Below are 12,489 nucleotides of genomic sequence, written 5' to 3' on the forward strand. Positions count from 1 at the left end.
TGGTTGTGTAGGCGAGCGTGCATGGGTGTTCTCACTGCGGAGGCTCCAAAGTGATACCAAAGTTTAACCTCCGTGGTGTCACCCCACACGTCTCCCACACACACACACACACACACACACACAGTTTCCACTTTGCAAGATTATTCCATATATGCAAGTGTGAAGGGGCCTCGATTTTGTATCACTTTAAGATTTATTAACACCAACCAGAATAACACAAATGTTACCTTGAGTCATCATGATGGTTATTAGCATTAATGTGCTTTTGAAGATGGAGTTCTCTTGAAATGGCGGCCAAACGCTTGGGTTTTAGTTCTCAATCCCAACACCAAATGTCATTCTGGCTGGGACTTGGGGGGAATAAAAAACAAAAACAAAAAACTAAGTGAGATCCACACAGAGACCAGCTCTACTCACCCCTCCCTTATTTTATTGAGTTATATGATGAATAAAAAAGATGAGTTCACATTTTTTCTTTCAATTTTATTTCTTTTCACAAAAAAACAGCTTAAATCCAAAGGTAAAAAACGAGGATTTGCAAAGAAAGCTTTTACTAATGAAAAACCTCAATAGTGAAAACCAAAGAGCTACACCATATCTTAAAAAAACCTTTCTGTTACTCTCTTATACACAGCATCGTGATAGACATAATTTTTCTTTTTTAAACTGTTGGGCTTTAATTTAGACAGCAAAAAAAAAAGAATTTAAAAAAGAAGAAAAAAAAGACTTCAGAAGTTCTTGCTAGGAACAACTGACATTCGGTGAGGATGACCATGGTGGCGACGATTGTGGTGGTGATGATGTGTCATTTTCTTTCCAACTGAAGAAGAAGAAAATCTCTGTATCTGTGACCTACTGTATTAGCCTCTTTTTTGAGTTATCTCCCTCCTCTGTTAGTGTGTTACCTCCTGTGCCCTCTTGGCACCCCGAGTTTGTAACCCCCTTCCTTTTGGGCTTTTACCCCCCTTTTTTTTTGTCCAGACTGTTGGAACTGTTCCTTACTCATTGCTCTCGGTGTGCCTGTTGTATGGGGTGGGGGCAGGGAGGAAGGGGGTGGGAAGGAGGGGGATTGCGGGAGGGGGGGGGCAAGGGGGCTAACCAACCAATAAGTGTTAGGATTAAAATACGACTTTAGACCAAACGCGTGTCTCTGTGCCTTCATTTCTTGTTGATTAGGATGTTTTTAAAAGGCCGTGTGACTTGTGGTTGTGGCCCACCAGAGAGCCATGAAGTGGGAGGTGGGAGGCCAGAGTACGGGCTTTAGTCCCACACTGTCCCCCTTCATCTTCCACACGGCCTCTAAATGTTTAGTTGCAGCTTTTTTATTTTATTGAGTTAAATAACAAATGTTGTTGACTAGGAAAAAAGACGCTCATTGAAGACATACAGTCCATGAGAAATATTACAAGGAACTCAAGGCCTTAGCACCTGAATAATACCTCCATCATGTATTATATAATTTTCAAGTCAAACTGTATATGTTGAATGGCATGGGCGATTCATAAGACCTTTCTTTATTCAGTGTAACAAGATTATGTAAGTTAAAGATAAAATGCCAAAGTATTTTCTGTCATTCTATAGGGACATAGTCTACTGTAGGTACGTGAGCCAAGGACACTCCATCTGGATTCTGATGAATAACGGAGGGACGATCTTGAGAGTGTGCCACGTTCTTTGCCTTGAGGAGCGCCTGCCAAACAAATGTATTCAGGACCATGAGCTGTAATCACAAACAGATGATGACGAATCAGGTTTTGCACAATATCAGTTATGCAGGCGCAAGCCAATTCATGATCAGTGGAAGGCCTTCGCTTCACGCTATACAGTAACCACTATATTAGTTTACATGAAGGAATTTGAAATATGTTGGACGACTTTGGAAATGCAACAAGCTGTTCAGGATACAGTATATCGTTGGTAAACATACAAACTCAGCATAGACTTAAGCGAGTGAAGTACGAGTAACTGTAGGCCTACTGGTCCCAGAGGAAATAAAAGTGTCCAGACGCATACATAAATACACAAATGATAATGTAGGCCTATGGTACATTCAGAGAGAGAGAAGAAGAAGCAATACCCAAAAATATTGGAAGAAAAAGAATGCAACAGACTGCTTCAGAGTTGATCACCATCATCACTAAATATACATAGAAGCTCGGCATGAGTTTTTAACATTTGTCCTCGCAACAAATGTAGGCCTACATATGCCTTTGTCAGATTGTTTCATCAGATGATCACTCAATGTCAATGTGGTTACCAACATTGTCATTAAACAATTTTGAAAGATGATACTGTTACTAAGGAATGAGGAAAATGGTATGGGAAAGAGTGTTACTTTCGGACGCTTTCCCATGTAATTCTGAGGTCTAGACATTATTTTTGTAGGACCACTTTAGTGCTCACTTTCTTTTCCAACACAAGGTTTTTGCAGCACCCACTCAAGCACACAGTAAATTCTCATACATGTTACGTCAAGCTGAGATACTGTATGTTACTATACATCATGGTAGCCCTAAAATCTTGTTGGCCACAGACAGGCTGGTTTGAGGCGTGGGAACCCTGGCACACAGACAGCCCAGCTGTAGCCTGTGTGCCTATATGTGATCGATTTTCAAGAGTCACATGTGTCTCAGAGCGAAACTGAGAAAATCACCAATAGCCTACGTACAGGTATTTTTTAGTTTCGCAAAAGTTGAAGTCTTGAAAAGCTATTCAACATGTCAGGGAAAAAATATTGGTTTATCTGAAAGCATACAGTGCATGTTCCCTTTAAAAGGGCTAAGTTCAAGTCTTTTCTACGGCTAAGAGAAACTTTCGGAGCTGAAAAGCTGAATTCTTTTCTACTCAAGATGGGAACACATTCAAAAACCCACAGATTCCTCAGAATACATCGGATTGCCATGTGTAAGATATCATTGTAAAGCTTACAATTGGCACCATCCGAATCATAGATGTATAAAGGAGGAGTAGAAGTAGGCCTACTGTTCCAGATGTAATTACAACACTAGTAGGATGATATTATTTATTAGCGGCTATGTCATATCAAAGTGCTGTAATTACATGCATAACAGTCCTACTCAGGCTGACATCATGTTTTTGCGTATGTATCTCATGCAAGTGCATTCTCTGTGCTGGTGCAACACCTTGAAGTGAAGTCGTGCTCCTCAAATGCAACGGTAATGTAGGCCTACTTTCATTAACTTTTGTCTCGTGATGAGGTTTGAGCACTTTTCCCGCCGTGTCTGCGATTTTCTTTTGAAGGTGAAGATTGTGCACATCCCAGGAAAAGGTGCAGGACAAAGGCTGACCGTTTTAAAGTGAGAGGTCCGCACACTGAAAATCCTTTTTGTTTTCTTTTATTATTTCATGGCTGGATAACGTTTCGACTTCACAGTCTTCATCAGATTAAACTGCGATTTTCTTTTGCCACAGCAAATTTCTGTTGCTAAACGCAAAATCTCTTCTCTTCTGTGCCCTGGCCAAAACCATCCCTAAACCTAACCTGTCAGTAAAGCAATGTTGCCGCTGCTTTACTTTTGCCAAGAACAGCAAAATAAGAAAGGGATTGGCGTATATGTTGCAAAATTGTGCCCAGACCAAAACCATCCCTAACTCTAACCTGTCACAGGGCATTGTGGAGCACGCCTTAACTTGCAAAGGCGTAGTGCACACGCGCGTTAGTCGGTTCAAATCAGCATGTCATCTTTGCGCACTGCCATGTTGTTCTACTTCCACCTTATACACCTCTGCTCAGAATGTATGATTAGCCCCAGGTCCCCCCTGGCCTACCTGTGGCCCGTTTTCCTGTGTTTGGTCACATATGGCCCTAAAATCTTGTAGGCCACAGACACATATGGAGGTTTCAAGGGTGTGTATGCATAGCCGAGGAGTACACAGACAACTCAGCCTATCCACCAGTGAGATTTGAACTGTGGTAGGCTGCTACACAGCCTGGCCTTGCCATTCATAAACCTCCAGTCAATTCACGTATCTGTACGAATTAAATGAGTTGGAGGGTATAAGTATGACCAGCCTAGTTTCTATGCACCTATGACTCTAAATAATGGTCGACCACAGACAGACATGGAGGTTTCAGGGGTGGGTATAGCCTAGTAGCACACAGACAGCCCAGCCTAGCCTGCCTAACCACCAGTGAGACTTTCCAGTCAGCCCTGGGCTACTCCTTCCTCTTTTCCGAGAAGAACCCCTGTTTATCCACAACGATTCACCCGGGAGATCATACACAGAGTTAATTCACCTCTTAGGGAGTCAAGTTTAACACTCAGAGTGCAGAGCCAACTCCTTAAGTGTTGCATTAACATCTGGGTACTGCATGTGTGCATATTATGGCGACGGGCCTGGTAGACACCCAACGGGCCTATAGCTGCCAGCCAGCGGTCACCTCGGCGGTGTGTGGGAGAAGTAGCGTTGACGTACACCAGGGCTGACACTGGTCATCTGGCATACAGGGCATTTTCCCGGTTGTGACTGATACTGTTGTTTGTTATAACTGGAGCGAAGACACCGGAGTGGCACAGATGTGAATCTTTTCTTCTTTGAATTAAGAGCACAACATGTAACCAACGAAATCCTGTATGAGGGAAAACAAAGACGAGAAGATTGCTGTAAGGAGAATGAGACTTGCAGGACATTGCCAAAGTAAAGGCACGCAGAACTGCCAGCCAGCAAACTGGTGCTGTGGGAACTGTCGCGTGGGTGCCGGTTAAGAGGACGTCCCACACTAACATGTGGACATACTCAAGAAGGACGCAGGAACCCAAAGTACCAGCGAATTGAAAAAATGTATGGACAATCGGGATGACTGGAAGAAACGATGAAAGGCTCGTCTGAGGACGACCTAGAGAGAGAACATAGATGGACTCTGATGAAGATGGTACATCCAACAAAACATTAGTCCCCAGTTTGTGCACTTAATTAAATGAAGAAAAGAGTCGCATCTGTGCTGCTCCGGTGTCTTCTCTCCAGTTAAGATTTGATGTCTGTGGCCCTACCGTGGCCTAACATAAGGGTACTGGGTTACAACACTGGCAACCCGGGTTCGATTCCACTCGTTTCTTGTTCCTCTCTCACTATCCTATCACAAATTAAGGCATAAAAAGCCCTAAAAAATATCTTTTAAAAAAGGACTACATGTCTGGGTCCTGTCGATGACAAAACAGAAGCGCATGGAACTACACCTTTACTGTTTCTTTGTTTGTTTGTTTTTCTTAGGGATTGGCATCACAGTTTAGAGGGGGCGACCCATTGGTCCATTTTCAGTATAGACAGTGGAACAAGTCAAGCAGGATATAGTACGAAGAAGTTTAAGCCAAAATAAATGCCCAGGAGGTTCTATGGTCCCAGGCCAGCCCTGACGCACACTGGCATCCACACCCCAGGGAACCACCACCACCACCACCACCGCTACGAGACAGACGCACGCTGTTCTGTACGCCGGCCAGGCTGCTCTCAAATGCTGTCATTAGATGAATTATTGGGTGTGGTTAACATGTAGGCTAGTGGGGGATTTAGTGCTGCCACTGGATATTTGTTGAGGAAAATATTCTCTATTATTATTGCAAATGCTTGCACGGCCACACACTATAAAAACGTGTCATGGTGAGAGCTTACTGATCTTTAGAGAAGGGTCCAGCTGCAGTAAAACAGTTCCACCCTTAATGCAAGCACGCCCATGGGCGTTCCCGGCATTTGCCGTATTGGCCAATCGTGAAGGGATACGGCATAATGTCATTTTCAAGGCCATTTCCGGATGAAGGCTCCATGTTTGTTACAAAGATATCCCGTGCAAATTGTTATCTTCCAGAGAAACGTTTCACTGAACATTCCACTGACATAATATTCTCAACAATTTATGGAAGAAAGTGAGATAAATCACACGTTTTCTAATCCCAATGTCTTTTGCTTTGTCTTCCCGTACCTCGGACATTGTAGCCTACTGTTTAGGAGTCGTGTCGCTATGCACAAATTTGTCATAGCAACGTATCAGGTCGCCAAAATGTCAACACGACGACGTTGACATTACCTTACCTAGCTGTGTATCGAGGTCACTCTGTAGGCTATATGATTAAACATCCTTTCCAGGATATTAACACACCCGGAAAAATAATAATTTAAAAACCCCTTTTGTCGAGGTTGTTCACTTGGTAAGACATGATATAGGCTAGGCCTACTTAGAAACGTTTGAAACAATGTAAAACATCAGCAACACATTCCCGACTTTTTAAAGGAGTGTCACCTCACCACATTTATGTGGCAATGTGGTCAGCTTGGAAAGAGCAGATATTAATGAAAAAATATATGAAATAGTATTTGAAATAGCAATAGGCTATTTGTTTGTTTTATTGGAGAAAAACGATTTCTTCATTACCATAGGCCCATATAGAACTCCCACACTGCCTTTAGTTCTACACAATCTGAAAAGATCTGAAAGACACTTCACTTGTGATTAGGTCTGGTGTTAACCAGGCAACTATAGGCCTACTCCATGTCTGTCTATGATTTAGGAGTGACCACACTATTGAAGCTTACCTCTTTATCCAGGAGAGGTTCCAGATTGGCCTGTCTTAATTCAAAGGCCATCAGAAAACAGAGAAAATGTTCCCTACCATTGTAACCAGTGTTTGTGCGTACATAATCAGGACCGCTGACAGCTTTGGCTGTGCCCAGGACAAAGTCATCTGAAAGGGCCCCCCACTCAATACATAGACTACATACAATGTAATGAGGACCCATTCCTGGACCCCTCGTCTCACTGGGCCCAGGTCAACGGACCCCTTTGCCCCCCCTGTCAGCTTCCCTGCATGTAGGCCACATACATTGCTGAAAGAAGAGGACGAGACAGGAATGAAATGTGAAAATTTATTTCTGTTTACTTTTACACTATGAAGTGTGAACGGTCACCTCTCCTTCTCCTCATATTCAGAGTGCATAAAACACCAGCACTCAACTGTGTGGTCTGTTGATAGCCTGAATAGTACAGTAGATTAGACTCCATTTTTTGACAAAAATCTATGGAGGGTTAACACAAAGTTTGAAATTGTGTTTGACCAGTCTCCAATGTGCAGTTTAACTAATAACTAAAAGTAATGCATTGACATGAAATACAGACTGATACATTCAATAAATACAGTCACACAGAGACACAAACAGTGTGCAATAAGAAGAATAACATACTGATGGACAATAAATACACAAACACAGTGGACACACACACACACACACACATGGCAGGAGGAGATCATACAGGTGATGTGAAGATGCTGTATATAAGGTGCAATGAGTAAAGTGTAAGTGGCATGGTGAAAGAAGTGTTCATGGAATATTCTCCAGTGTCCTTTGAATATTCATGTGGTTTTCTTCAGAACGTTGAGGAGAGCCGTTTCCCAGTGTGCTTGTGCGGCACCGCATGCCGGGCTAGCGCTTCCCTGATGGTAGTAGGGAGGACAGTCTGTATGCTGGATGAGTTGTGTCTTTATGATGTTCATTGCCCTCTTGGAACAGTGTGAAGTGTACAGATCCTGAATGGCTGGTCGGGGTGATCTTATGAGCTTTTCTGCCGAGCTCACCACACTCTCTGTACTGCCTTCTAGTCTTCAGCTTGACGGCTGCCATGCCAGACAGAGAGGCTGCTGGTCAGGATGCTCTCAATGACACCCCTGTAGAAGGTGGTGAGTGCCGATGTGGGGCGGTCGGCTCTTCTCTCATCCTTCGCAGGAAGTGGAGTAGTGTCTGTGCCTTTTTGAGATGGTGGAGCCATGTGGTGCAGTTGGCAGAGGAGGAGCGGCACAGTGGTTGGTGCTGGGTTGATCAGGTTCAGAACCAAAGTTGCTGGTGTCATCAGCCCTCCCTCTGAAAACTGGCTTCGTGCCTGTCAAAAAAAGGCATGCTAATGTTATGAATGAAAATAAAGACAAAAACAAGCACCCCCTATCTACCTACAGAAAGACATGACCATGTGCATATGCTTGTGCACACGCCCCCCCACACACTGCTACTGTCTTAAAGTGTGGCACGCAGGCAGGCACGCACGCAGGCCTATTCTCCCCCCTTTGCCTCAAGTCAAGTGTGCATTTTAGAGGTTGGCCTCACCTGCCTCACCTGCACATGTGTGAAGAGCAGGGAGATGGGAGGTTGAGGATGACGAGGCAGGGCAGGAGGTTCTCCTTGTGGGCTGCCCTGGTCCTGATGCTGATTGTCCATCACCATGCTGTGGCTCATCAAACCCATTACTGGCATATCGATGCTGAACAGGAACGACTGCTTCCATCTGCACACACACACACACACACACACACACACACACACACACACACACACACACACACACACACACACACACACACACACACACACACACACACGAGAGGGTATACATAGAATACACTACATAAAAATCACACCCATCATTTTAATGCAGAACACCAGGCTGAAGAGATACAGAGCTTCTGGCCTGTACAGGGGTCACTACTACTGTGCCAGTGTTTTGTATTATCCTCTATACACAAGTTCTGCTATAAATAAACACAGCACATGAAGGAATTACTGTATTGGTCTAGTGCAGAACAAAACAGATTCAGTGATTTACTCACCACTGTGTGCAAGTTTCTGTGTTCAGCTCAGGTGGAAGCCTCCATCACAACATGTTGGTACTGACATCAACCATCTTTCAGAAAACTGGCTGCCTGTCAGAAATAGCAAAATTATGTTACCACAACAAGGTAGTATCTTAAAGATACCCTTAACCAAAGGCAGACGGACACACACTGCCACTGTCTTGGTTCTAGGACACACACACGCCCTTTAAGGGTCACATGTATAATGACCGGGTTCTCACTCACTCGCACACTTCTTTTCTCCTACTTTTGCCTCAGACAATGCAGTGAGTTTTAAAAAATTGGCCTTACCTGCACATGTGTGAAGGGCAGGAAGAGAGGTTGAGGATGGAGCTGCCAGTCAGGAGGTCCAGAGCTGTCCTGGTCCATCACCATCATGTGGATCATCAACCCCAACTTCTTATATCTGCGTGCACACATTCTCTCTCTCTCACACACACACACACACACACACACACACACACACACACACACACACACTTGGAGAGATACAGGTTATATGGCACATCAGGAGGCAGGGGTGTTGTTGTGCTCTAGATGTTTAGAAATAAGTAGGTGCATGGACCCAAAAAGTAGACTTCAATGTGGGAGCACACTAAAGACACTAAGGTCAAGTCACTACTCTCTGATGGCAGCAACCTGAAACGTCTGCTCTAATCTACTCTGAGAATTGTTTAAAAAAAAAAAAAAAATCTGCTTGTGCTTGACCTTAGTGTCTTATTTAGTGTGTGAACCTGCTCCCACATTGAACTATATGGCACATTTAAAATCAGACCCAATGACAAGTCAAGTCAAGTCGGTTTTATTTTCAATTTCTTTACATGCACTGGTCAATAATTGAAATTACGATTAACACCAGGTTGAACAAATATGACACCTCCGACTTTCAGTGCTATTCTATACATCTTTGCCTCAAAGAAACACTACTGATGGCTCAGATGATGAACCAGACGTGCACAACACAGCACAGGAAGAAACTACTGTATAAACACCTTTTGGCCCAGTGCTTACCGGTAATTTGTTTAAGGGTAAATACAGCATCATTTCGTGATAGCTCGTGGTACAACAAACATTCAAAACATCGCGTGTCATTTGAAAGGGATGTCAAAACTACGTTTATTCAAACGAGTAATAAACCACGAAACTGTTATTAATACGGAGATCATTTCGTGATCACTTTGTGGCGAACTTTATGATATTTAAGCAAGCAAGCACACAATCGGATAACCATTCGAAAGACCGTCAAAACGTTTATGAATTAACTTTTCGTAGTAGGCCTAGTTAACTTTTATTCTAGTCTGGCTAGCCCTTACGTCTTACCTTACACATAACAATGTACTCCATTCACATTTGCCTCGCTCGTATTGTCGTAACAATATTCTGAGATGTGCTCATTTACTGTCAATGGATGTGCTGCCTTTGTCCATTCTGACCAGGCTGGCTAGCTAGCTACCAGGTTGGAAATACTGTAATAAACTAGCACAGATTTCCCAGGCAGTGAAGCCTGTAGTCGGGTATGGAGGGCAACAGATGTTCATATTTGGGAACCAAAGGCAGTTTCCTGCTTAACATATGCAGTTAAGTAGTCACAAGAATGGTAATTACACAGGACTAATAGTTGCTTTGTCCGCCCATAATTTAGTGCTGTACATTATGACCACTACACACACAACATCTGAAACAAACTTACGAAGGGGGGCCTGTTAGCTTGCCTTGAAGCTAAAAAACTTTAGCCAAAACCGCTAGTTGGTGGGGGTCGTGGTGCCGTGGTTAAATGTTCGCCCTCCGACTGAAAGTCAACTAGTAAAGTAACAGTTATGTATATTCATGCATAAATACTGAAATCTTACCGACAGTTGAGTGATCGCTGCAGCGAAATCCATCCAGTGAGTCGTTTTTAAAAGTCCCGCGCGGCGCTTGTGTTGTCATTCGGTAGCATGTCACTGACTTCAGAAAGTTGAACAGCCAAAGGGGCGTTACTGTGAGGGCGGTCTAGTAAGGGGGAATGGGCGTAGCGGTATTAGCTGGACAAGACGCAGCTGGACCATATTGGATCTTTATCCCATGGATGTCCCTAGTCATTATAACAGAGCAATATGTGCCCCATTAGTCTACATAAATTGACATACGCCACTGGTTTTCTGACGTGCACCGCAACTGCATGACACCATTTCATATGTTTCATATATTGTATTTTATGTTTGACATTCATGTGTAACAAAGGCATGCAGAAAATCCTGTTTTGTGAGTCAAGAAACAAGGGAAAGCAAAAATGAACCATGAAGTCTTTGTTGGACATACAGGAGAGTGGAGTTAAAAACAGACTGACTGGACTACCAGTTGAATTCCAGTATGTGCAATTATTTTATAACATAATGTTATATATAGTCCTCCTATATCTATTTTCATCTGTAGGGTAAAACCAGCATTTTTTAGTATACTTAATTCCATAAACGTGCTGTAGTAGTAATGCTCATATTTTCTACAGACTCGATAATCAGAACACAATCCATTCAAAAAAATGAATGAATAAATCAAATCCCATGAGTATGAAATTGAAAATTTACCAATGAGAAAGAGCCCATGGGTATGGGGTTTAGTTGAGCGTGCAAAGGTCTGGTGTGCATGGGCCCAAAGGCCAACATAGTCTGTCAATAATTTAATTCACATTATTTACAGACATTGACAATTCAAATAGATTCACTGACCATTTGTAAATTATTTATAAATTAATTCACTATTAAAATGTCACTATCGTAAATTACTGAGAGAAAAATTAGAACAGTTATGCATAAGTCATAGGCCATGCAGTGTATAAATTTCACCACCAGATGGCGACATTGTGTAAAGTAAAAATGCACCATGACCTCTCTGTGCCTTCACACATATTGGTAGGCCCAGAAAATACCACATTGCCTGATCATGGTTTGGCTTCTTTTTCTTTTTTTGGTAAAAACTACATTTTTAAAAAGAATTGAAAATAGAGTATCACATACAAGCACGCTGGAGTGATTTCATTGAGTTTGTGCACATTGAAAAGTTAAGTTGGTGACTCAGTAACTGAGTTGTAATTACTTGAGTGAAGGTGTGCGGTTAGAAATTCAAGGAGAGTACTTTACATTTCACCAAAAAATTTAAAAAGTTGCATAAGTGCTTACTAAAAATGGGTTATTTTAAAAAGGTCACCTGGCAAACATGCACCTCGAAGTCACAGGAAGACTTTTCTTTTCTTTTTCCTTGAAAACAGATCAACTGTATTACCCTAAGTTCCAAAGTTAATCTGATCAAAGGGGGTCCTAACTTTGTTTGCACGACCAGGGCAAGACACGCACACGCAGAATGAGTGCCTCACACAGGTCAAACCGAGGCCAAATCACGCTGAGGACGGAAGCATGCCGGAACGGTGAAACAAAAAAGCGACTATCATGGATCAACCACACATAATGTGTAGGCATGTTTTATCCACCCATCCAAAATAACATCTTTGACGAAGCAAATTCAATCACACACCACTTTCTAAATTAAATGTAAGTTTGATACTGCGCCTTCCAGCATTAGATACAGTATGTGGAAAAAATACATGAGACATGGCTCATCTCACGTGGTTGAAACAATACTGATACTCAGTCGCAGTGCCGTGGCTGAATTTTCCATTCGCAAACTAGGCCTTACTATTGGCCTTTCACCCCTGTGGATGGCTGTGGGAAGCCCGAGGTTGATGTCAACATGTCACATAAAGCACCATTGTTAACCGCTCTGAATAAAAGAGTCTGTTCATGGGGGCATAAATGTGAAATAAATACATTTTCAGCCTCCAGAAAGCTGAGATTTTTCTTCTTCTTCTTCAGAATCTTTC

The 12,489-nt window shown here is 42.7% G+C and overlaps 2 long non-coding RNA genes across 5 annotated transcripts in view; both read right to left on the reverse strand.

The window, feature by feature from the left end:
* Nucleotides 1–1,132: 1,132 nt before the first annotated feature.
* The window catches only part of LOC134436313 (uncharacterized), a 24,932-nt gene continuing 13,575 nt past the window's right edge, over nucleotides 1,133–12,489 (reverse strand). For all 3 annotated transcript variants that reach the window (XR_010032185.1, XR_010032186.1, XR_010032187.1), the window contains exon 3: nucleotides 1,133–1,720. This is a non-coding gene — a long non-coding RNA (uncharacterized LOC134436313). The remainder of the gene's footprint in view (nucleotides 1,721–12,489) is intronic.
* LOC134435732 (uncharacterized) lies at nucleotides 6,969–10,570 on the reverse strand. Of its 2 annotated transcripts, XR_010032077.1 has the most exons (5): nucleotides 10,484–10,570; nucleotides 8,925–9,039; nucleotides 8,610–8,702; nucleotides 8,119–8,287; nucleotides 6,969–7,888 (listed from the first exon to the last, which is right to left on the reverse strand). It is a non-coding gene; the product is annotated as an uncharacterized LOC134435732 (long non-coding RNA). The 2 variants fall into 2 exon arrangements; XR_010032076.1 differs by lacking the exon at nucleotides 10,484–10,570 and having other exon boundaries at nucleotides 8,925–9,985.

The sequence above is a fragment of the Engraulis encrasicolus genome, chromosome 20 (assembly GCF_034702125.1).
Source record: "Engraulis encrasicolus isolate BLACKSEA-1 chromosome 20, IST_EnEncr_1.0, whole genome shotgun sequence".
Taxonomy (NCBI): domain Eukaryota; kingdom Metazoa; phylum Chordata; class Actinopteri; order Clupeiformes; family Engraulidae; genus Engraulis; species Engraulis encrasicolus.